Source organism: Crocodylus siamensis, chromosome 4 (assembly GCF_052110815.1).
Source record: "Crocodylus siamensis isolate JL-2025a chromosome 4, ASM5211081v1, whole genome shotgun sequence".
NCBI classification, from domain to species: Eukaryota; Metazoa; Chordata; order Crocodylia; family Crocodylidae; genus Crocodylus; species Crocodylus siamensis.
This window is the reverse complement of record NC_143398.1, coordinates 247,897,967-247,920,864: the sequence shown is the minus strand read 5'-3', so window position 1 is coordinate 247,920,864 and position 22,898 is coordinate 247,897,967. Positions and strand designations below refer to the sequence as shown.

At 49.2% G+C, this 22,898-nt stretch overlaps 1 pseudogene across 1 annotated transcript; it reads right to left on the bottom strand.

The window, feature by feature from the left end:
• Nucleotides 1-2,447: 2,447 nt before the first annotated feature.
• On the bottom strand, nucleotides 2,448-22,323 carry LOC149867833 (phospholipid transfer protein C2CD2L-like; annotated as a pseudogene). Its single transcript, XR_016441703.1, has 12 exons — nucleotides 20,126-22,323; nucleotides 17,727-17,837; nucleotides 16,764-16,877; nucleotides 16,246-16,321; nucleotides 15,366-15,488; nucleotides 14,720-14,788; nucleotides 13,924-14,047; nucleotides 12,482-12,656; nucleotides 11,640-11,744; nucleotides 10,593-10,726; nucleotides 9,949-10,231; nucleotides 2,448-4,575 (listed from the first exon to the last, which is right to left on the bottom strand). The product of XR_016441703.1 is annotated as a phospholipid transfer protein C2CD2L-like (transcript).
• Nucleotides 22,324-22,898: the final 575 nt, after the last annotated feature.

Here is a 22,898-nt window from a genome sequence, read left to right as displayed (position 1 = left end):
GGTGAGCACAGGGTTGCCCATCAATTGGCAAGCCAAGTTCGTATACGCATGGCTGACAGGTTGATGAGCGGAACGCCGAATTTATCGCTACTAGGTTAGTGCGCATGCGCAGCGGCCGGCGACCGGGTGGCCTGACCCGTGCGTCTTGCGGATCAGGTGCTTCCGCTCCGCGCGCGGGGAAGGACGTCGCGGCTCCGCGGCCGGAAAACCACCCTGAACACGAGATCGTGACCGAGGCGGGAGGAGGGCCCCGGCTGTCCCGCTCTGGCCGTTCCCCGCCCGTGCTCGACCGCAGCTCCCTCCACCCACGCACGGTTTGGCGGGCGGACGGAAGACCAGGCCGCGGGCAGGGTTCTCGCGGCGACCGGAGGCACTGGCCCCTTACTCCGCCTGCAGGTCTCCGTGTAACCAGCCTCCCCCACGCGTTAGTTTCGTGGAAAACTTTGGCTGTAAATTAAACCGTTGCTTGTTTCCACTCCTTTGAGCCCCTTGCACTTCAGGCTCACGTGTCCAGCCCATTCTCAGACATTTCATCAAGGCAGAGTGTTCTCACTGGTGAGCAGGCGGCTTCATATGCACCCTGTTATCAAACCATATGTTTGCTCCAAAACCCCCAATGACCTTTCCCAGGCAGGCAGGAAGAAGGGTGGAATGAGAGAGAGTGTTAAAAGAGAAATGCCGAGTGGCATGGGTTAGAGGCACACCCTTACAACTCTGAGGCCACAGAAGACAAGTTGTGGCAGTGAAATGTCCTGCAATGGAGGTGGCTTGTGCCTGGGTGGTAGCCTTTCAAAATTTGTCATCAAGGAAATCTGAGTTCTGTGACACACAAGAATGAGCTATAGCCCTACAGGGTATGGGGCGGGGATCGGAATATAATGAGCCAGAAGCTCAAGGGCTTGGCGAAAAACAGAAGGGAAAATAAAAGAGGTGGTGAAATTGAATGGGCCACTCTGGACCAAAGGCTGAAGGAAAGGAGCTATTGCTCAGCCAGCTCGATCAGTTATTTACTGTGCATGCATATTCCCATTTTAGCTAGGGTCAGTGGGGCAATATGGAAGAACATCTCTTCCTTATGTTAGAAATGCACAGCTTGCATCTTGCACCTGATAAGAAAGAAACACTGCCAAGGACCTTTTTCCTTGGCCAGCCTTGCCCCAGCTCTTCTTATACTAAATCGCAGTCTCTCCCCCAGCTTTTCCCTAGCCTCTCTCATGTAGATTACAGAAGCTGGAATTCAACTGACTGTGTCCTTGAAAGGGGGGGGTTTAAACTCTTGGTGACCTATAATAGTCTCTGAGCATGCTCAATTAGCTGATGCATATTTACCTCTCCACCCTGCATACTTAAGTAGTTAATTATAATATACATGTGATGGATGTAGTGATGTAATCACATGTATGTTTGTATGAAACGGAAATGAGCTGTAAGAGTTCCTGTTTTGTTCAAGTTTGCTGATGACACTAAGATGTGGGGGGATGTGGGTGCACTAGAAGGGTGCAATAGGCTACAAGCTGACCTTGACAGGTTGCAACGGTGGGCGGATGAGAATAGGATGGGGTTTAACACTGATAAGTGCAAGGTGTTGCACATGGGGAGGAAGAACCGGCACCACACTTACAGGTTGGGGAACTCCCCTCTTGCCAGCACGGAGATGGAAAAGGATCTTGGAGTCGTCATTGACTCCACGATGAACATGGGCCGGCAGTGTGGGGAGGCAGTCAAGAAGGCCAACCGTACCCTGTCATGCATCCACAGATGCATCTCGAGCAGGTCCAGGGAGGTGATCCTCCCCCTCTATGCGGCGCTGGTCAGGCCGCAGCTGGAGTACTGCGTCCAGTTCTGGGCGCCACACTTCAAGAGGGACGTGGACGATATGGAAAGAGTCCAGAGGAGGGCCACTCGTATGATCAGGGGTCAGCAGGGCAGGCCTTATGAGGAGAGGCTACGGGACCTGAACCTGTTTAGCCTCCACAAGAGAAGGTTAAGGGGGGACCTTGTGGCCTGCTACAAACTGGTCAGGGGGGATCAGCAGGTATTGGGGGAGTCCCTGTTCCCCCGTGCGCTGCCAGGAGTGACCAGGAATAACGGTCACAAGCTGGCGGAGGGTAAGTTTAGATTAGATATTAGGAGGCGCTACTTCACAGTCAGGGCGGCTAGGGCCTGGAACCAGCTTCCAGGGGAAGTGGTGCAGGCTCCTAGCCTGGGGATTTTTAAAAGGAAGTTAGATAAGCACCTTGCCGGGGTCATCTGACCCCGGTGCTCTTTCCTGCCAAGGCAGGGGGTCGGACTAGATGATCTACCTAGGTCCCTTCCGACTCTAGCTACTATGATACTACTATGATAATAGTCTCTGAGCATGCTCAATTAGCTGATGCATATTTACCTCTCCGCCCTGCATACTTAAGTAGTTAATTATAATATACATGTGATGGATGTAGTCTGCACACGTGCCCAGGAGGAAAAAGATAAATACAGCCTGCAAAAATTCCTTGGTGGATGCAGAGTAATCTGAGTTTTTGACTCTACTCTGACCCTATTTGCAAATACACCTTTTGTGCCATCTAATGACTGTGTGTCTGAGATTCTTTGCGAGCCTCCAAGAAACAAACGGCAATCTTTTGCATCACTTAGGTGCCCCACTCATCCCCTTTCAGTCACAGCTCAATTCATCGTGGATATCTGCAACACTCCTGCTGTCCAGAAATATTAGGCAAGGCCTCAACTTCTTGGCTGTATGTTTATACATATTGCTTTTGATGTGCTGTGATGACCATTTCTATCGTAAGATTTTTTTTCTATGGGAGGAAGTTCCTCTGCAGTTCTTACAAAACCCAGTAACTACTCTTTTGAATTGTATAACAACAGGAACAATTCCAACAGTCCCTTTCCAGAGCAGTACCTATCCCAGGTCAGTTGCCCTCTTGTACAGATGGGGGTGGGGGGAGGAATTCTAGATGAATCACAGGCAGCCTGGTCTTTGTCAATGCCTATAGTAATCCCTCCCAGAGCATAGCCTGCTTTGGTGTCTACCTGTTTCTGCATCCTACAGAAGAGCAGAAGCTTCTAATCAAATCATTAATCCCAGAAGACGCTTGTGGCCTCCTAAAGATCTGTTCAGGTTTGGCCTGGACATCCATGCCAGTAAGTTTCCCAGATGACTCTACCCGGTTTTGGGGTTTGTGACTCAGCACCATTACCTCAACTTGTATATGGCAGACTCGCAAGAGAGACAGAACTGCTGGCCAAAGAGCCAATGTATCAGGTTCCTTGTTACAAAACAGGAAGTAACTCTCTCTCACAGAAAAGAAATAAGACCCAACTCTTCTTGCCGCAATAGATTTAGAGGTAAAATAACCATCTGCCTCATACCTCACCGTTCTGAGCATGCTGCCCGTCTTTGCTGTACAGAACTCGGGGAGCGTGGCAACTATGCACAGTGCCACGTTCCTGCATTCTTTACAACTACACAACATGCTTTCTTTGGGGGCCCCGTCCCGACCACTGTCTCCCTAGGCAAGAGACAGCCCGCTCGTACAATGAACACCTGTTGGTCCACACAAATGCAGCAGACACGTGTGTTAGTGCACATCTATGGATCAATTCAGCATTCCGTGATATCGCAGACCTGAGGTAAGCCCAGAAACAGGAGATCAACTACTGCAGCTACGACATGATTTTTCAAAGAACGCTGCAGGCAGTTTCTTTCATAGTGGTTAGTTTCCCTCCTCTGTTAGAAACCCCTTCAGTTAAAGACATTTTCCCAAACTTCTCTCCAAAAGTCACAGTTCAAAGAGTGCAACTGGATTATGGAAATCTAACTCCTCCCCTTGAAATCTTCCACCAAGCAGAGACACTGAACTGTCCCATCTCAGGTCATAAATATTGCAAGTGTAGGGTTCATCATCAGCCTCAGCTGAACCTCTTTATCCTCAGAATTATGAAAAGGAGTCTCTTCTCCAGATAGTTAACCCCCTTAGTTCTTGATTTGTTAGCACAAAAGCAGACATCTTCAGGGTACTTCCCTTTACAGCAAGCTCTGGAGGAGTCGGAGGCATGCTGCCACTACGAGAATGTGGAGTTATTTCAACAGCGTCTCAAACTGTCAGACTGTTTAGCATGCCCCTGCATTCCTGCAAGAGGAAGATGGTTTCGGATGTCCAGAGAAGAGAACCCACATAGCTCATCAGCCTTAACTCTGGGTTCAGAACACTCTTCTCCCCAACCAGTAGAAAGCACCAGGGCAGGGGAGGTCTCTCTTCACTGGAGGGTGGAAGGATTGTGATTGCTCACACCAGGGGTGGGAAAGACAGATTAAGAGAGAGGATCCCATGCAGTCCTTCACACTGGCTCATACTTCCCTCAGTTCTCACACATTGCCATTGGCTTTGGGTTTTGATTTAGACTTGAAAGAGAAGCGCTTAATAAGACGGCGAGAAAAACTCTCCGCTTTCTTCCTAGCAGCAGAGCTGGTGCTGGCATTGGAGAGGTCATCCTGTGATTGGCTCAGACCAGCTTCCTTCTGTTTGTTCTTCCTCCGGAAGATGAGTTTGCTACCACTTCGAAGAAAGCTGACTGCAGAAGGGGAACAAGTCAATGGCAATGGCAAAGCTGGGAATAAAGCCAACTCCAAGCCCAAACTCCAGCCACTAGACCACGTTTCCTTCCTGGCATCACAACCTAACAACATACCCAGGCACATACTCTCCGAATTCTAGAGCTTCCCACAGTGCAAGGCCTCACCTTCCCGAAGGAACTCTTTCCCTAGTTCTTTCTACTCTACTAGAGCTTAGGTTGGGTATTTTTAACCCGTCAAAAAAACAAGCAAACCAAGAAAACAACCACCTTGGTCAACTGCCAGGTCAAAAAATGGTCATATACTTTAAGCGTTACTTTACTGGAACAGTGAAGGGAGAGAGTTTAAGTGCTTACATCAATTATTAAAAAAAAATACATAAAATTATTTTAAAAAAAATTAACTATCATCACAAAACAGCAATATTAAATACTAAAAAGTTCCTATTAATTTTTATGACTATCAAATGTTAGATAAGTATAGACGTAAATAATATGCAAGGCTGAACAGTTCTTTTCCTTGGCTTTTGTTGCAAAAACCCAGAGTCATGCCAGACCACTTACTAAAAAAGTTGAACAGAAACAAAACACTGGGGTCTGCTGAAAGTTATCTGCAGACTGAGGCAGATTTCACTACAGTCACTATTATATCACGTTCAAATTTTCCTTTACAATTACAGGTACTTTTTTTTGTTGGTTTGTTTTGGGGGGGTTTTGTTGGTTTTGAAATCTGATTTCCTTAGGATTGCAGGAAGGGGCTCTTGGCATGTCTATGCCTTATTCATTAATCAAGTCTTGTTTGTGAATTATTTGAACCTCATTTAGCGTAAGAGAGCCCGGCTGAGTACACACTTATACTCTGAGCTGCCACACAATCTGCTGGAAGTAAGAGCTTGGCTCACGTACGGAGCTAAGGAAAGTACTACCATTTCACTTCCAGTCTGAACTCTATGGATGGTACTACTGGTACCTTCCACCAAGCAATGGCACAGGAGGCAGGGGTGTTGGGGTAGAGCTCAGTAACTTAATATCCCATTTCTTTCCTAGCTTTTCACACCATCTCTGCTTCCTTGGTCAAGGCCACAAAGCCCCTTTTTTGGCACGGACCACAATGTCATGCTGCACCATAAATCTAAACCCACCGGGAACGGGCAAGACTCCTTCCTTTCTGTTACAAAAAAAATCCTTTTCCCCAACACTCAGCTGAAGTTCTCTTCTTCAGTTTCATCCCATTGCTCTTCAGCCTGTCATGATACTCCTGAGCAAGTTACAACACCTCAGGATGACTTGGGGCAGGAGTTGTCCACCGGTACTTGGGAAGCCCCCAGGGGGCATGTGGCAGTGGAGCAGAGAAGCTGGGGGCACTTCCAGTTTCACCGGCAGCACTTCTGAAGTTGCCACCAGAGCATCTTGTTTTGCTGCAGTGGATCCCCCCCCACCCCCACCCCTCCTCCTCCACCCAACACTGAGGAACCCCTCCCTCTCTTCTCCACCGGCTGGGGGACTCCCTGCTTCTGCGGCGGGTACCAACCAACAAAGGTTGAAAGCCCCTGCCCTAAGGTATATTGCACCCTACCTACAGTACAGTTAGCATCCCCAGAATACAGGACATTCCTTTCGTGATAGGCAGGCCCTGCTGCCAATCAATGAGGGGTGGGGCTTCCACATTAGCCAACCAGCAGCGAGGGGTGGGGCCACCCTGGCTGGCTAGGACCCTGATCCTGGCTGCGCACTGCCCTACCCCCTGGGCACAGCCTGCAGACTTGTGAGGGCAAGTAATATTAACATGTAAAATTGCCACCAACTAACTGAAAAACGGGACTTTTGCCATCCATTTGTCATTCAGAAACCAAGAGGAGACAAAGGGTTTCAAACAGGATAGTCCAGTATAAGACAGGACCAATGGCCACCCTAAATACACTGCCCTAATAAATACCCCACTCCCAACTAGCTCTGGAACTGGAAGCACTACCACTTACAGTTTTGAAGCTAGCACAGGGCACCTGCACTTGCATTTCCATACTTACCTGGCAGCGGAAATACCACGACCACTAAGGCGGTTTTTCTAGTCGCTCGGGATAACCCCTTTTCTGGCACGGGGTAGTACCCATGAGGTAACATGTAGTTAACCTCTTATGTTCATTTCCCGTGGGAAGATCTTGGTTTATGCCCACTTTATCAAGATGGGAGATTCATCTGTAGCTTGCTCCTGCAGCCATATGGCTGAGGGCAAGCAAAACTTGGGGGCATCTGAACCCCAAGCCTCTGAGCTTGGTCCTGCACGTAGGATGCCTGCCAAATGATTTGGAAGCATCTGAACCCCCGGGTGGGGGTGGAGGAGGTTTGCTGGTAGTACGGTCATATATGGTTCTCGAATGACTCACGGATTTGCAATGGATTTGGCTTGGGACAAAATTAAAAGACAAAAAACAAAAAAACAATCAATAAATATTTAAAAAAAAAAAAATCTGCACTTGCATTTCCATGCAGCATGAGGCTGACTTCCTTCGGACTCTAGAGCTCAAAAACAAAAAACCCCCAACACGCTATTTATAGACTATTGCATCTCCGCATTTTTGGACCTGCTGCTGGCCACGGGCAACAACCTGGTGAGGGGGCTGCAGGTGCTCGACCACCTGGGTGACAGGGATCATCACCTGCTGGGATTTACCATCCAGCGCAAGGTGGCAAAGGCCTGCAGCAAGGCAGCAGCCCTAGAGGGCAGACTTCAATGAGGTAAGGAGAATAGCTGGGGAAGCACTGAGGTCCCGGAGGGGAGGGGAGCCAGGTGACGATCCTCCAAGCCCAAAGGGAGGTAATCCCAACACCGATCAAAGTGGGCAGGAGGGCAAAAGCCCCCCATGGCTCACCAAAACTATCCGGGAGTGTCACCTAGCAAAAAGGGAGGTGGACACCCAATGGCAGGGAGGAGCCATCCCCAGGGAGGACTACACTGTGGTTGCTCAGGGATGCAGGGGGGCGGAGAGGGAGGCCAAGGCAGAGATGGGACTGGGACTAGCTTCCCAGATCAAGGACAACAAGAAGTCCTTTTTTAAATACATAGGGGCAAAAAGAAGGTACCAGGTAACGTGGGGCCCCTGCAAGACACGCTAGGAAATTTGGTCATCACACCAGATGACAAGGCTAACCTATTTAACAACTTCTTTGCCTCTGTTTTCCTGAGCAGGGACAGAATCAGCCCCCCCCACGCCCCAGGGGAGGCGCACCTAGGCCATGGGTCAGGGAGGATCTAGTCAGGGAACGTCTGGAGGGACTGGATGTATTGAAATCAGCTGGTCCGGACGATCTCCACCCCCGAGTGCTGAGGGAATTAGCTGTGGTCATATTGTGGGACCCCTGGCACAGCTGTACAAACACTCGTGGTGCTCTGCTGTAGTGCCAGAGGACTGGAAGAGGGCCAACATGGTTCTCATCTTCAAAAAGGGGAGGAAGGAAGACCCGGGAAACTATAGACCAGTTAGTCTCACCTCAATCCTGGGGAAGCTTTTTGAGAGAATTATCCTGGCGCATGTCCACAAGGGGCCAGCAGGGGAGGTTATGCTTAGGGGCAACCAACACGGGTTCATTAGCGGCAGCTCCTGTCAGACCAACCTGGTGGTCTTTTATGACCCAGTCACCAAATCCTTAGACACAGGGGTAGCAGTGGACATAAGTCTTTCTGGACTTCCAGAAGGCCTTCGACACGGTTTCTTACCCCATTCTCATTAAGAAACTGGGGGACTGTGGTGTCGACACCCACACAGTCAAATGGGTCGCCAAGCGGCTGGAGGGCCGCACCCAGAGAGCGGTGGTGGACAAGTCATTTTCCACCTGGAAGGAAGTGGGCAGGGGGGTCCCCCAGGGCTCAGTCCTCAGGCCCGCACTGTTCAACATCTTCATCAGTGAGTTGGATAAAGGGGTAAAAAGCAGCCTGTTCAAATTTGCTGATGACGCTAAGATGTGGGGGGGATGTGGGCATGCTAGACAGGAGCAATAGGCTACAATCAGACCTAAGCAGGTTACAGGGGTCAGGGGACAAGAACAGGATGGGATTCAATACTGACAAGTGCAAGGTGCTGCACCTGGGCAGGAAGAACCGGCACCATACCTACAGGTTGGGGAACTCCCTCCTTGTCAGGGCAGAGGCAGAAAAGGATCTTGGAGTCATCACTGATGCCAAGATGAACATGGGCCGGCAGTGTGGGGACGCGGTCAGGAAGGCCAACCGCACCCTATCATGCATCCACAGATGCATCTCGAGCAGGTCCAGGGAGGTGACCCTCCCCCTCCATGCGACACTCGTCAGGCCGCAGCTGGAGTACTGCATCCAGTTCTGGGCACCGCACTTCAGGAGGGATGTGGACACCATGGAGAGGGTCCAGAGGAGGCCACTCGCACGATCAGGTGGCAGCAGGGCAGGCCCTATGAGGAGATGCGACAGGACCTGAACCTGTTCAGCCTCCACAAGAGAAGGCGGAGGGGGGATCTAGTGGCCTGTCACAAACTAGTCAGTCAGAGGGGACCAGCAAGCACTGGGGAAGTCCCTGTTCCTCCGAGCACGACCAGGAGTGACTAGAAATAATGGTCACAAGCTGGCAGAGGGTAAATTCAGATTAGACATCAGGAGGCGCTACTCCACTGTCAGGACGGCTAGGATCTGGGTCCAACTTCCAAGAGAAGTGGTGCTGGCTCCTACCCTGGGGGTCTGTAAGACAAGGCTTGACAATCACCTTGCCAGGGTCATTTGACCCCAGTACTCTTTTCTGCCATCAAGTCCAACCCCCCCCCAACATGATCTGCTCAGGTCCCTTCTGACCCTACTAACTATGAAACTAAGTATTTCACCTACATGGACACGTTCTGTTTCACTATGCAAACTACATTACTAATCTTGCATCACACAATTAATAGTTTCACCAACTCCCACCTCTTAATTCACAAAAGCTCTGTCGCAAGGTCTCCTTCAACTGACCCATTGCTTTTAGCAGTTATATTGGACCCTTGGTAAAAGAAGTCTTAAAACTGACTTCACATTTGCCTTGTATTTGACACTGCACCTTGCTTGCTCTTTTTATTTGCGCATCTACTTGGGAGAACATGCCAGTCCAAGTCCCATTCCTGCAATTTATGCTGCTAACACAGGTTGGCTATTTGTTCACTAGAAACTGACTGCTCTAACATATCTTCCAAAAGTAATTACAACCATCTTGCCTAAAGGATATCATCTTGTAGATTAGCAAAACAGATAAGGAGTGAAGTTACTATCACCCATTGCACAAGTGGACAGTTACTCCGCCACGAGATGTGACCATCGCCCTAGACTCAGGTCTGTACGGCTGAATGGCTCATGTTCCAAGCCACACTGGTCCTCACCTTTGTGGTCCTTTAAGCTCCTGGTCTCAAGGGCTCCAGCGGAGCCAGTTTCAGACTCAACATCTTCCACGGACAGTCTTTCAGAGATGTCCGATCGCGTTGTCTCATCCAGCTCCTGACTGGACCTCTGCCCTGAGAAGGATGCTTCCAGTAACTGGGATGGGTCAGCGGAGGTCTGCATCTGCTCAGAAGTGCCAGACACCACAGAGTCCCCATGCACTGTTGCCTCCATAGATGCAGCATAGCCAAGAGAAAGTGCCATTTCATCCTGAGCAACTGGTACCTGAAAGGTCCAACAAGGAAGCCATTAAAGTCACATTTACAACTTTCCTCTCACGAGGCTACCTCTTCCCCTTCCTGTTTTCAGACAACAAAGATGTTTTCTTGCTGAGTCTGAGCTGGAGGACAAGAAGTCCGTTTTGGGACAAGATTTAAGGTCGCACCTCAAATGGTTAAACTGCCCCTTGAGAGCAAAAATCAATTGCAGCTCATGAGGCTTGGGATGCTTTGGGGGGAGACTTCACAGACCCTTAAGAAGATTCCTTTCCATGCGTCCTAGACCCACGGGTCTCTGCGGGACAGAACAAGTCATTATACATCGTCATCAGGCAGTTTTTCAGCAGAGCTCCCAAACTACTAGTTACCTTGGAAACTCCTGATATAATCAACGTGCTGCGTTTAGTCGGGGTTTTCTTGACAGATTTGTTGTTTGTTTCCGTCAACTGCCTGATCGCTGTCTCTGCCACAGGATCCAAGCCATTGGACATATGACTCTCCCCTATTCACACAAAAGGCATCCCTGAGCAGACAAGTCACTTGCAGGCCACAACTCCTTTTAACCTGGAGCCAGTTAAGGGGGGAGGTAATAGTTCTTTGCTGAAATGACTCTGCTGACCCAAAAGCAGAATGCTTTGGAGAAGTCACTAAGTGAATGGAGATTTAAAGCCACACAGTCTCAAGCCACTTGCAAGCATTAATAATATTGCAACATTTATAAGTTAGGGATATAATGCTAACTTCCTGGCAACATTCCAATTCTGATCACTTTATTTGGACACTATCTCCTTCTTTCAGGCAGTTTCAGGTGCATATGGAACTTAGTTTCAATTCAGGTCCTGAACTCCCAACTAATTTCTGTTATGCCCTGCTTAACAGAATATGTTCTAGCCAAGGGCTGAGAAGCAACTCACCAATACAGAATTTGTGAAGCAAGATCGGCAACAAGGAACTTACAGTTGACAACACAGTTAACTACTCCATCCTAACTTGCTTCCTCCCTGCCCTGCCCCTCCCTCAGTATTTTTAAGTATTGTTTGAAGCAAAGGATGGTAAGCAGAGAGACACCTAGCCATGTTAGCTTCAAGTCAAGTAACTGGCCAAGTAAATTAGCACCCTATGGACTAACCACACGGAGACAACATATACGTGCACACATACATATGCATGTGCACACACAGAATTAGATAAAGTGAGCTTCAGCCTTGTGCTGTGTGCGCATGTATTTACACACATGAACACGCTTTGGTTTGTCTATAAGGTGCAAATCTACCCTGCCTTCTACAAAGGACCATGCTAATTAAGTGACCTTCTCTGACAGTGGATACAAAACGGCCATGAGAACAAGTTATATTTTGCTACTGGAGGTGGAGCTTCTTGCTACTAAGGAAGGTCTCAGGTATCAAAGGACATAGGGCTGCTGTTGGGTGAGGTGTTGCTGGGACAGCTGCTCTCTGAAAGCACCGTTATCTTCTTCTCCTCCATCACCTCTACTTTGGACAGAGATCTTGAAGGTGAATCTAGATCCAAGAATGAAAGGCACAAAGTCAGCAGTAGGAGGGACAGGACCTGCCTAAGGTTGCCTGCCTTTGAGGCACAATCTTTGGCCATTACAGGCAAGTCTTTCCACCCAGCAGTGCGTATAAGTGGGGAACCTTCTAGATCTGCACTAAACATGGAACAAGTCATGTAGCATCCCAGACACTGATCACCATTGCACACTGGTCTGCTACCCAGTCCTGTGGAATGCGTGTCAGTGTTCCCACCTGGAACTGAAGCTAGGGGATGCTACCAAGCCAAGATGGAAAGCATTTGGTTCTGCTCAGTATATGACAGTACTTAGTGCACAATGCTGACATGAGGGACACCAAAGTTCAACATCAGCCTTACTTTACAAATGAGGAAATGGAAGCAGAGGGACAAACGGATTTCCCCAGTCATACAGAAAGCCAGTAGCAGAGCAAGGACTGGCAGAAGCAGAGGCTCTGGATGCCAAGTGTACTTTCCCAGTCACACCATGATGCCACTAACTGAACAGCAGCATTGCTCAGTGCCAATAATCCCATTCCCACAGGCTGCAGGCATCCCTCTCATTTTCTCTCTGAGGAGCACATTTGCAGGGACTGCTGCATTTGACAGCTACAGAAGCTAACCACATGCTATATAGGACTAAGCCTGGTGCAGTTAAGAGCCGCTTTATTCTCTCACTAGAGATACCAGCAATGCGTCTAAGAGCTGCATAGTAATCAGACCTCACCCAGCTGGCAGTCCTGCACTTTGGGCCTGGACTGAATGGTGGTGACAGTGGTCACAACAGTGCCATCAGGCATGATGGTACGGTCCATCTCAATCTTCTTGGTGGGAGTAATGCTGGTGCGGAGCGATACAGTATGCTGGGTACTCAAGGATGCAGGGGACTCTTGGTAGAAAAACTTCAAAGGAGAAGAGGATACAAAAGAGTCATGGTGAGCCACCCTCGGACCTCCGCCCAGCACAAAGGCACTGGCTGGGAAGCACAGGCCCCTCATAAGTCATAACAAAAGAAAAGCCTACTGAGATCTTCAGAGATTTGGGCTAGACATAGTATAGTAATGAAGATGCATATTGCATGACAGTTTTTACTGGCCATCCCCAGGAGCGGCATGATTCTCTCCCTCAGCCTTAGTCACAGAAGCAGCTTCTGCTAAGCCTGCGCTTTCTACATCTACCCGGAGTGAGCAGGCAGGTCCTAGACCCAAGTGCTGAAGGCCTACCTAGCATCACTGTTTAAGAGACAAGACCTACCCAGTGGGTCCATCCAGCCAGGAAGACAGAGGTCTCCAGTCACAAAGACCAGGCAGCCAGCACCGATCATTATTCCTCCTTTTTTTACCATATTTACCCAAATCCCAGGTAACTTTGACTTTAACTCCCCCACTCACACCCCTCAAGTAATTAGATTCTACACATGGAAATTAATAATGCTGTTATAATTTACCATATATAGAATCTAATTATTGGAGGGTCGTCTCCCCATACCTGCCCCCTCCCTCCCACCCTACCCCATTCCCCTGTCGTGAGCCTGTGCCCCTGCCACCTGCCCTCCCCACCTCATGGTACCCGAGCCCCTCAGCCCCCCCCCCGCCCCCCCGCTGTCTGCCGCACATCGTTTACCCTCAATTCAGGACTCTAGACGACACCAAGGTGGGGAGCAGTAGCTGCAGGAGCAGCTGCAGCCCAAGCCTTGGCCCCAACACAGATTTGGAGCTAGGGTTGCCACTGCCTCCACTGCCAGGCCAGAGAAGGACCAGAGCTGCACCTAGGCATATACAGCAGTGGCAGCAGTTGTGACTGTGGCTCTAAGCCCAAACCAAACCTGGATCAGGGTCAGAATCAGAACCAGAGCCAGAGCAGCTGCCTGCCCCTGACTTCTACTCAAATCTAAGATCCAACCCCTGCAATACTGAAGGGGTGGGGGGAACAAACCAAAAAAGTATTGTATTGGATTTGAGCAAATATATGGTTCTTACAGGAGGCTCAGGAGCATAGGAAAGAGCAGTGCCCCCTAGCAACTGAGACATTTTCACCTCTAGCGATGCTGTTCCTGCCACTGGAGCTTCCTACGCCACAACCCAAATTCCACCTCCTTACAAGGAGGTTCACCTCTTGCAACTCTTCCAGGGCAGGCACTCCACAGACCTTCCTAAGCCATAAGCTTACCTCCATCATAAGGGTAGCAACAGGTGCCATTTAATGTCCCACACCTGGGGTCAGTGAAAAGGCCTGCTTCCCAGAAGGCTGCTTGCTAAGGAGGTGAAGGAAGACTATGGCATGTCCAAGCAGCAGACCCGTGACAGGGAGAACAAGCATAAGCCAGATGCCTCCAAAATCTCCTTTTTAATCTCGGGGGATTCAACTTCCTGCTCAACAAGGAACAGCCCCACAGCTGCAGCAGGCCGTCTCCCGTCACTGGAGGAGTCAATGGGACCAGTCTGCATGTGCTTGAGCCATGAATGAACTGTGCACCCCCCGTTCTGGAGATAAGAGTTCTACAGGTTCCCTCAGACTCAGGTCTTGCACTCAGGAATGAAGCCTTAAGCAGCTGGGCAGAAGCCTGACAGCACTGCGTCATACTCACCTGCCCTCCAGAACACGGCCCTTCTTCAGTCTTCTTTATTTGCAACCAGAATGTTATGCCATGAGCAAGCTTCCAGGTATCAGAGAAATTAGCAAGGAAAAATATCTGCCCCACAACCCAGCTGGCAGAGGTCACATCTGAAAATTGTCAGAGCTTTCACTACATCTAAACCCCAATGAAGTATCTTTTCCAGAGTTTGTAACCCACATAAGCATTTCAGTAAGGTACAAGATCCACAAACTGAAACAGAGTGGCTCAGGTCTCCCTGCCTTCCCAGGAGGACTCCACGACCCTAACCCTTGTAAAAATTTGAGAGCGCCATTAGTGACACTGGGAAAGCCTATTCAACTCCACAGTTCTTCCCTGTGGGTCCCGTACTTACTTTCACCCCCACTGCTGATCCTCAACCCCTGGAGCTTTAACTCTTTGCTCTGTGGCCCCAGATCCCTGCCAAGATAGAAGCACTGGATTAGGCACATGCTGAAAGGCTTCTTTCTAGTTCTCCCACATGCTACTCCTCCCCTCCTGCCAACCCAATTGCTAAATCTTCACCACACATGTTCTAGATTCTATTGCAGGGTGGTTGTAGATGGGAAATGAGGGACTCAAGCTCGCAGTACAGTGGACTTACAGAGCTGCAGTCAGTCTGTGGGGAGGTGGAGATGGTGGGAGGAAGAGGGAAGTGGAGCTTGTACAACACAGTTATTCGGGGAGGTCAGGATCTAAATGCATAGCTGTAGGGAAAGTAGGGCAGAAGAGGACATGGAGAAGTTCTGCATATCCAAAAACTGGGGTGCATTTTAACAACTGCTATTGGAGCCAAGTATAGGAATGGATGGGACAGATGGACAGGTAGAAAATACAAACTTGTCGCAATATAGTGGAGTTTACCTGTTGGCCATTTCCCTTAGCAGTATGCCAGTCTAGTGAATTCTAGAGATCTAGCAGGTTTGCCTTCATCACTCCCACATTTTAAAGAAAAAAAAATTAAATAACCCAAGAATAAACTACCATTTTTCCTTACAGTGCAAGCTCCTCATTCCATTCCACCTCTGCTCCTGCACTGGCACTGCTGGCTCTCATGGGCTTTGTCCATTCTGCTGCAAAGGATTGTCTAGCTCTGCCACAAAGCAAAAGCCCCCACTTCCTGGCATGGGATAGAGAGATCAGATCAAAGGAAGCAGACAGCAGAGAAGAAAAGAACTAAACCTGACAAAGCAAATCATCAACATCTTGCATTAACGTGCATGTCTGTCTAACCCTAATGACAAAGAGGAGTCTCTCTCCATCCTCTGAAACCCTACACTAGGTAAATTGGTTTCTCTGTTCCCACCTTGCTTCTCCTCATGGCCCAAGCTGAGTGCTCGTGGGTTCCGGAGTAGCAGCTTGTGCATCGTTGGGCTTGCCATGTTGAGGAGGGTTCCCGAGACAGCTTAGCATTGGACACCGAAGGAAGAACGAGGAGGGTCATAACTTATTGCCATTCCTTGCACCTCTGAGACAACAGGTCAGGGGAAGGAGTCACCGCCGCTCAGAGAGGAGAAAGACAAAGGACAACACTGATTAAGAGGAAGGAAAATGGACTAAGCCCAGCAGAATACAACTGAAAGGTATGGCATGAATCCTAGCATCTCCCCAAGTTACCATTAATGACAACAGGCACAAACGAAGCAGAAAAGCTGTTCATTAAGCTGAAATGAGTCAAAGCCAATTAATGTATGAGAGTTTACAGGCCAGTGACTACCCGAGCATTATTGTTCAAGACAGAGATAGCCAACCTGTGGCGCAAGCAGCCCCTGTGTGGCACATGGCAGACAGGCAGGGAGCAGAAAGCAGAGCAGCAAGAGAAAGGGGATCAGAATGGCATTTTGGAAGGGTGTTGGGCTGATTTGTAGCATGCTTGCCAAAAAGGTTAGTCCGCTCTGGATTAAGAGGTCTGTAAGTGAAGCAAGAAAGCAAACAGTAGAGAACAAACACTGGCTGCAGGAGAGGAAGTGGAATGACGTATGCACCCAAACAGCTCAATAAATATTATGCATCTCTAGGGTCTGCTTTGCACTTTCCCAAATCTGACCACTGTAGGATTGCACTTCTGTGTAAACGGTCTAACCAACGCAGAGATGAAAAGAGGAATTGCAAGGCTAGACAAGCCCCATAGCCCACACATTTCCCCCCACCTAAAAAGAAACAAAAACAAAAACCCAAAAGAAGTGATCAGCATCCAGTGCTGATACACCCGCGACTGTCTGTCTGCCATCATGACTTGAAGGCCACATGTATTTGCACCCTTGGTTATATGGCAACAGGCATTACACACAGGTATATCTAATCCTGTTCAATTCTAGTCTTGCTCTCCACCTCAGCAATCTCACACGGATTGAATTCCAGTGCCTCATCGGGTTAAAATTTGGGAAAGTCTTACCATATTGCCCCCAACAGTACATGCCTTCAGATTCACCATCATGGCCGGCTGCGTGCTGAGAATGGAGTCCTCAGTAAGATCCTTGAGGGCAGACAGATCCACTTTCCCATCATTCTTTTGTCTAGCAAGCCAAGAAGAAACAAAGGAAAGATTGGGAGAATGAAACATTCTGTATTAGAGCAGCCCTTAACTTAGGTCAAAGTGACCTCAGTTCATCTAAGACAGGGTCACATAACCCTGACAAATCCATAGTCTATTGTGCATTCCCTTTATCCCTCCTGGAAAAGGAAAGCCACCTGGCAACACTGCCTATCTCTACAGCATATGGAAACCCATCAGAGGCTTCAGAGCTAGTGGGTCATGGGCAAGTCCTAGCATCTCCCCCCCATGATCTGCATTCACCCCAAATTGTGATGGGAGAAGACTTGTCATAGCCATGCAAGACAACCAGTGACTATCCTGCTTCACTTTGTAGAAGACAGCTGGATGCCTACAGCAACACAGAAAGAACAAGCCAGGGGACAGCAGGATTATCAGCACAGATACAAGGCACAAATAAGACATGGGGGATTGGAGGGACCAAGCCGTGGAGACAAAAAATGTGCCCAAGTTGCATTCGCTAAATTATTAACATGGTGGGCTGCCCGTGTCAGCTTTTTCCCCCCAAAACTCTCCCAACCTCAGATCCAGCACTGAAAGCAATTACGCAAGTACCTGTATAACACAGATATGGGGTTTTTTTGTCATATCATCCAACCGCCTTGCTTAGAGCTTGGTAAAATGGCAGAAGCTACTGGAATTTCACCCACATTACCATTTACAGATTCAGTGAAGATGCATCACTGTTAGCTTAAGGTCATAAGAACACACACACACACTCCTTTCTCCAAGTTACAGCCGATATTGGGTTCCAGCGACCCCCATCCTTCCCATCTCAATCCACCCCATCCTCAGTTTACTCACTTCACGAGACTGAAGTCGTGGAAGAACCGATAAGTTCAAGTCTGGTGTGTCTTGGAACATCCATGACACCACCAGGCCCTCATTTTGTATCTCTTCCAAATGGATCTCCACCTGGCGCAGGCCAAATGAGATTATTAGGAGCATCTAAAGTTAATATTAGGTGTGTTACTCTGTCTGGAAGCTGCAGCTATGGCAGAACATGGTGGCCCATCTTCTGACAGGAGTGGGTTGCCAGAAGCATACAATTCCAGAGTCTGCATGGTCTCCCAGTAGCTTTCCAGGCACAGTTTAAAGGTTCTGATTTTGACCTAACAGGCCCCAAATAATCTGGGCCCTACTACCCAGGGTCTCCCTTACACCTCAGTGCAATCCCTAAAGTTAGCCAAGAGCAATCTCCTACAAGTGCCATCAATATACCCAGCCTGTTTGGTGCAAGTGTGTGCAAAGGCACTCTCTATAATTGCCCCTCGTGGTTGTGGCATGCCCTCCATCTGGAGGCTTCCCAGAGCCTGTGCCCAAGCATCTCTCAGAAGCACTTCCTATTTGGGCAGGCATTCACCAAACACAACCAGGCTGAGACACAGCAAACTCCTCTCATCACTCCCCTGTTTTTGATTCATTGTCTTCTTTTTTAAGCCACCCTATGCCTTTGTTGGGAAGGGCAGGATACAAATCAAAAAAGATGGACAGAAGGAGGATTCAGTTACCAGCAGGACCCAGCGTAACCAAGCTTTGCAGCAGGACAAAGGGAGCAAGGCAAAAAAATAAATAAATAAATAAAGCTATGTCCGATATCAATGCAATACAGTTTGCTTATAGTCTTTCAGCTTGGTACCCGTAACAGCCCAGAAAAAGTAAGAGCTCGCAACAACAAACTACAAATGCACACACTCGCATCTACCGCCGACAGAGCCTGCCATGTGGTATAAAGGTTTCCAGCGGCTAGCCAGGATTCCTCACGTTTCTATAGCATAGAGACCAACAAGAGCATAACACTGTACTGTGGCACTTCAGCCCCTTGAACAGAAGGATTGGAGATGTTTCCTCTGATATCTGTAACCCAAAAAATAGTGGATGCCAGGGAGGGTATTGAGTAAGGAAGAGATCACTCGAGAGATCCCTGGTTCGATGCTCTGCCTCTACAGCATCCACGTCTGCAACTGTCAAAGACAGGAAACTAGGCTAGATGGACTACTGGTCTGACCCAGCCTGGCACTTCTTATGTTCTTAAGAACTGATCACCAGACAGGCCAGAGGGTGACACGGTGAAGACTACATTCACTATTAATCCAGACATCTGTTCAGCCCAGTCAGTTCCAACACAGATTTACAGGCCATTCTCCCCCTCTCAGCTTCTGCTGTGTGCCATGAGGTTCCAGTGGCTGCCCCAGGCCTGGAGAAATACTCTTTTTCCCCAGGGAGATGTCACCAGGGCTTGGCCCTTAATTACCTCTACAACTGATGACAATGAAATGGTGCATGTAACAGTAAAGGAAAAAGAAATTACCCTCTAACACTTTTCAGTACTGACTTGCAGTTTGGGCACCTTGTGTGCAACATGGGAATGCAGGCTCATTCATGAGAAGACAAGCAAAAGTTCCTGATCCTAGGGTGAGAAGGTTCTTTGGGTAAGTGTGGTATCTTTTATTAGACCAATTAAATAGTTGAAAAATTTTACAACTCTTTAGTTGGTCTAATAAAAGATAAATCACATTTACCCAAAGAAACTTGTCTGCCTATGTCCTTAGACCAACACGGCTATAACCAACACCCCTGATCACTTCATTTCTACCATGTAGAAGCAAATGCATGGCTGCAATTTATCCCTGTCAGCTCCAAATCAAAAGGTGGGCATAGCCAGAGAAGGAAAACAACCAGTTCAACAGTAGGACACTGTTGGTACCCACTAACCATAAGCAAGTTTAAGCTAAAAGAGAGAACATTTCTAGCCTTTGCAGCAACAAGGTTCTGGGATACCCTTCCAACTGGAACAGGTAAAAGGGGAAGAGGGGGACAGATACCCTGGTAGTTTCAAGAGGGGACTTGATCCATCTGCGAAAGGGATTATGGGACACATGCCTATGATGGGGCCCAGGTCTCTTTCAGGCATAATGGTCTTTGCCCAGGACCAAACATCTCTTGCCTCAGTTTGTCTTCAAAAGAAATCTAAACCCTGTCCTCTCTCAGAAGTAAGCAAATACTCTGGTGGGAAGCTACTGAAGTTATTTTTTCTAAAAATAGAACTTACAGTATTAAAAGGTGGACCCCTGGAAAGAGTGATAAAAAAGGCCAAGAGATATGAATTATTATTTATTAAGGAACAAGGATCATCAGGAGCTAAACAGCTCATCAATGCAAATGGAAAACATCTAATTGCACTGTTAATACATAGGTTGAGCCTGCAGCAAACCCAAAGTGACTTGATAGGTATCCATGGAAATAGCTGCTGGGGACTGTTGGGCAACAGAATCTGGGAAACTGGGAACTTCACAGCATCAGCTGACAGACGGCGGTGCAACACCTTGACAGAAGAAAGAAGGCCATCTCCATGAACAAATGCGCAAGTCGTGGGTACACAAACATCGGGCCAACACATGAACCACAGCAACCTCATGAATTTGCTCCTTAAGCTACAGCAAGGGTCCAGTAAGGCCACATTAGCTCACAAGATCCACTCTCCTTTTGACTGTAGGATCCTGACGTTAAAAGCCAACAGTACTATCCAGGGCGACGATTAGTACAAAGAACAAGCCCCATGTAGACTTCTGTAACTCAGCTCTATCGCTGCCTCTCACTCCTAACTTGAGTGCTCAGCTCTGCTGCCATGCCTCAGTCCTGACCTGCAGGAACCACCACAGCTATTCCAGTCCCAAGTGGACCCCCTCACAGCTCATGCCCAACTGCAGCTCTGGGCCAGTCCTATAGGGCAAGGTAATCTTGGTAACGCACATACCAGGACAGTACAGACAACGGACAACAAGCGTTGACCACAACAAGCAAAACTAAAACACAGGATAAGCAAACCACTGAGGAATTGCCACAACACACAGCAAGCCAAGCAAGCACCTCAACACGCTGCAAAGGGCACACAGAGAGGACGCAGACACCAGGGGAAAGGCCTCAGCCCTGAGAACCAGCACTCGCCACATGTGGCCTCACACTGCTCCGTCACCCCTCGCACAGCCTTGCTGGCCACGGCTTCCCCATAGAGGCGGCAAGCACCTACAGAGGGTGCAAAGGGAAAACCTCAGCACAACATGCACAGAAAACAACAAAGGGCAAAGCACAAATAACTACCAGACTTGGACAACCGCACACTGCTCCAAGCAACCATTTGCCAACTGCAGGATGTGCCCATTCAATGTCAACACACCGGGCAACAGCCAGTTCCTACCGCTTCATCCTCCGTGGGCACTGCTCCGCTCCACTCCCTGAACCATCATACCTGGTCCTGCACACAGGCCAGGACCTTACAAGGGACAAAACAGGCAGTCCCCCCAGGAGCACAGCCCAACAGAAGAAGGAACCCGCAGTACAGCTCCCATGCCACCCACCCACTCCCTGGCTCAGAGGTCTCCAAGGGGTGCCCAGCTAGCATGCCTCCCATTCAGCCACAGAAAAGGCCTTAGCCCCGAGACAGCCTTCACCATGCCTGGCGTTACACTGTTCCTTCTCCACCCCTCAATTGCCCCCGCTTCAGTTCTCCTCCTTTCACAGGATGCAGGCACCTCCTGAGGGCACACAGGTAACTTCACTACCAAACACAAGGGCAAAGCACAAGCGACTGCCCCACTGGGACGCAATCCCACACCACTCCAAGTATGCCTTACTCACTACAGGCTCTGCCCACAACTCCAGTGAAAGGGCAGAGACCTCCTTCCAGCTGACCCAGAAGTCACTGTGGATGTGCAGCCACCCGCTTCCTCTACTTCCTCAATGGTTGCAGCTCTAAGTCGCTTCACCTCTACCTCACCTCTCCTTTGCTCATGGTCCAAACATTGGCATCCCCCCAAAACAACAAGCAATTACTACATGGAACAGCATTCATGTCTCATAGTACTGTGGGGAGACACCTCCCCCTCCAATCCACACCCCAAGGCACCATAAACAGCACACAGCTACCCCCCAAACAAAGCAGGCAGGGTGCAGTCATGCCCCTCCCCAAAGCGGGGAACCAATTTTGATGCCAACATGGCCCTCTCTACAGGTCTGGGAAGAACAAAGGAAGAACAAAAAAAAGTGCTGCAGTGATTTAAAAAAGTAGAAAGAAACACCCGTGACAAACCCAGAGAGACAGAACAAAGTGCAGTTCCCAGACCTGAAGGGAGGCCAGCAGCAGCAGCAACAGGCAGGCAGAGACGCAAGATCTGCACCCAGATGCCAGGGATCAACCCTATATAGCCCATGGCAACTTTGAGACTTTGCACAAACACAGCTCACAACCAGGGTAAATCTAAACCAGGTTTATACCACCCAGCTCTGGAGCACAAGCTCGGTGGCCACAATCCCCTCCTTCAGCATCACGGCCCAAGAAGCGTGGCGCTCCAGACGCTATCCCACACCAGGCATTACTTCCCCCACCTAAAAAAATCACTAGAGCAAATCCCACCCCCACAACTCTAACCCAGCCCTCCTTTTACCATCCTGTTCCTCCACCTTCCATCAACGCGCCCTTGGATCCCCCCCCCCGAGATCAGCGCAGCTGGAACAACAACAAAAACCTCGTCGGCTCCAAGACGGGACACAAGGGCACAAAGCCAGAGGGGGAAAGCTCCTCTCCAAACCCCCGGCACACACATTCAGCCCCACTACCCACCGACTCAGCTCTCAAAGACTTGCCTGTGGTCACCCAGAGCCAGATATTCAGAGGCAATCAAGCAGTCACCAATCACAGCAACCACCATACGTACAGCACAACCACCACAGGAGACCCCTCGCCTCCTACAGGCACGACTCGCCACAGCCGCCATCATGCTGCTCATTCTCCACTCAGCCTCACAGCTGGAAGGGGCAGGGGATACACCACCTGCAAAAAGGCACGCACGCAAAACCATCGGGGAACATGAAAGAGCAAGCGTGAAGAAGCGGTCCAACAAGAAGACAAACACATCACGGGGCCCCAAGGAAGCTCAAACCCACCGCAGGCTCCAGACAGCGGATGCCACAGAAGCA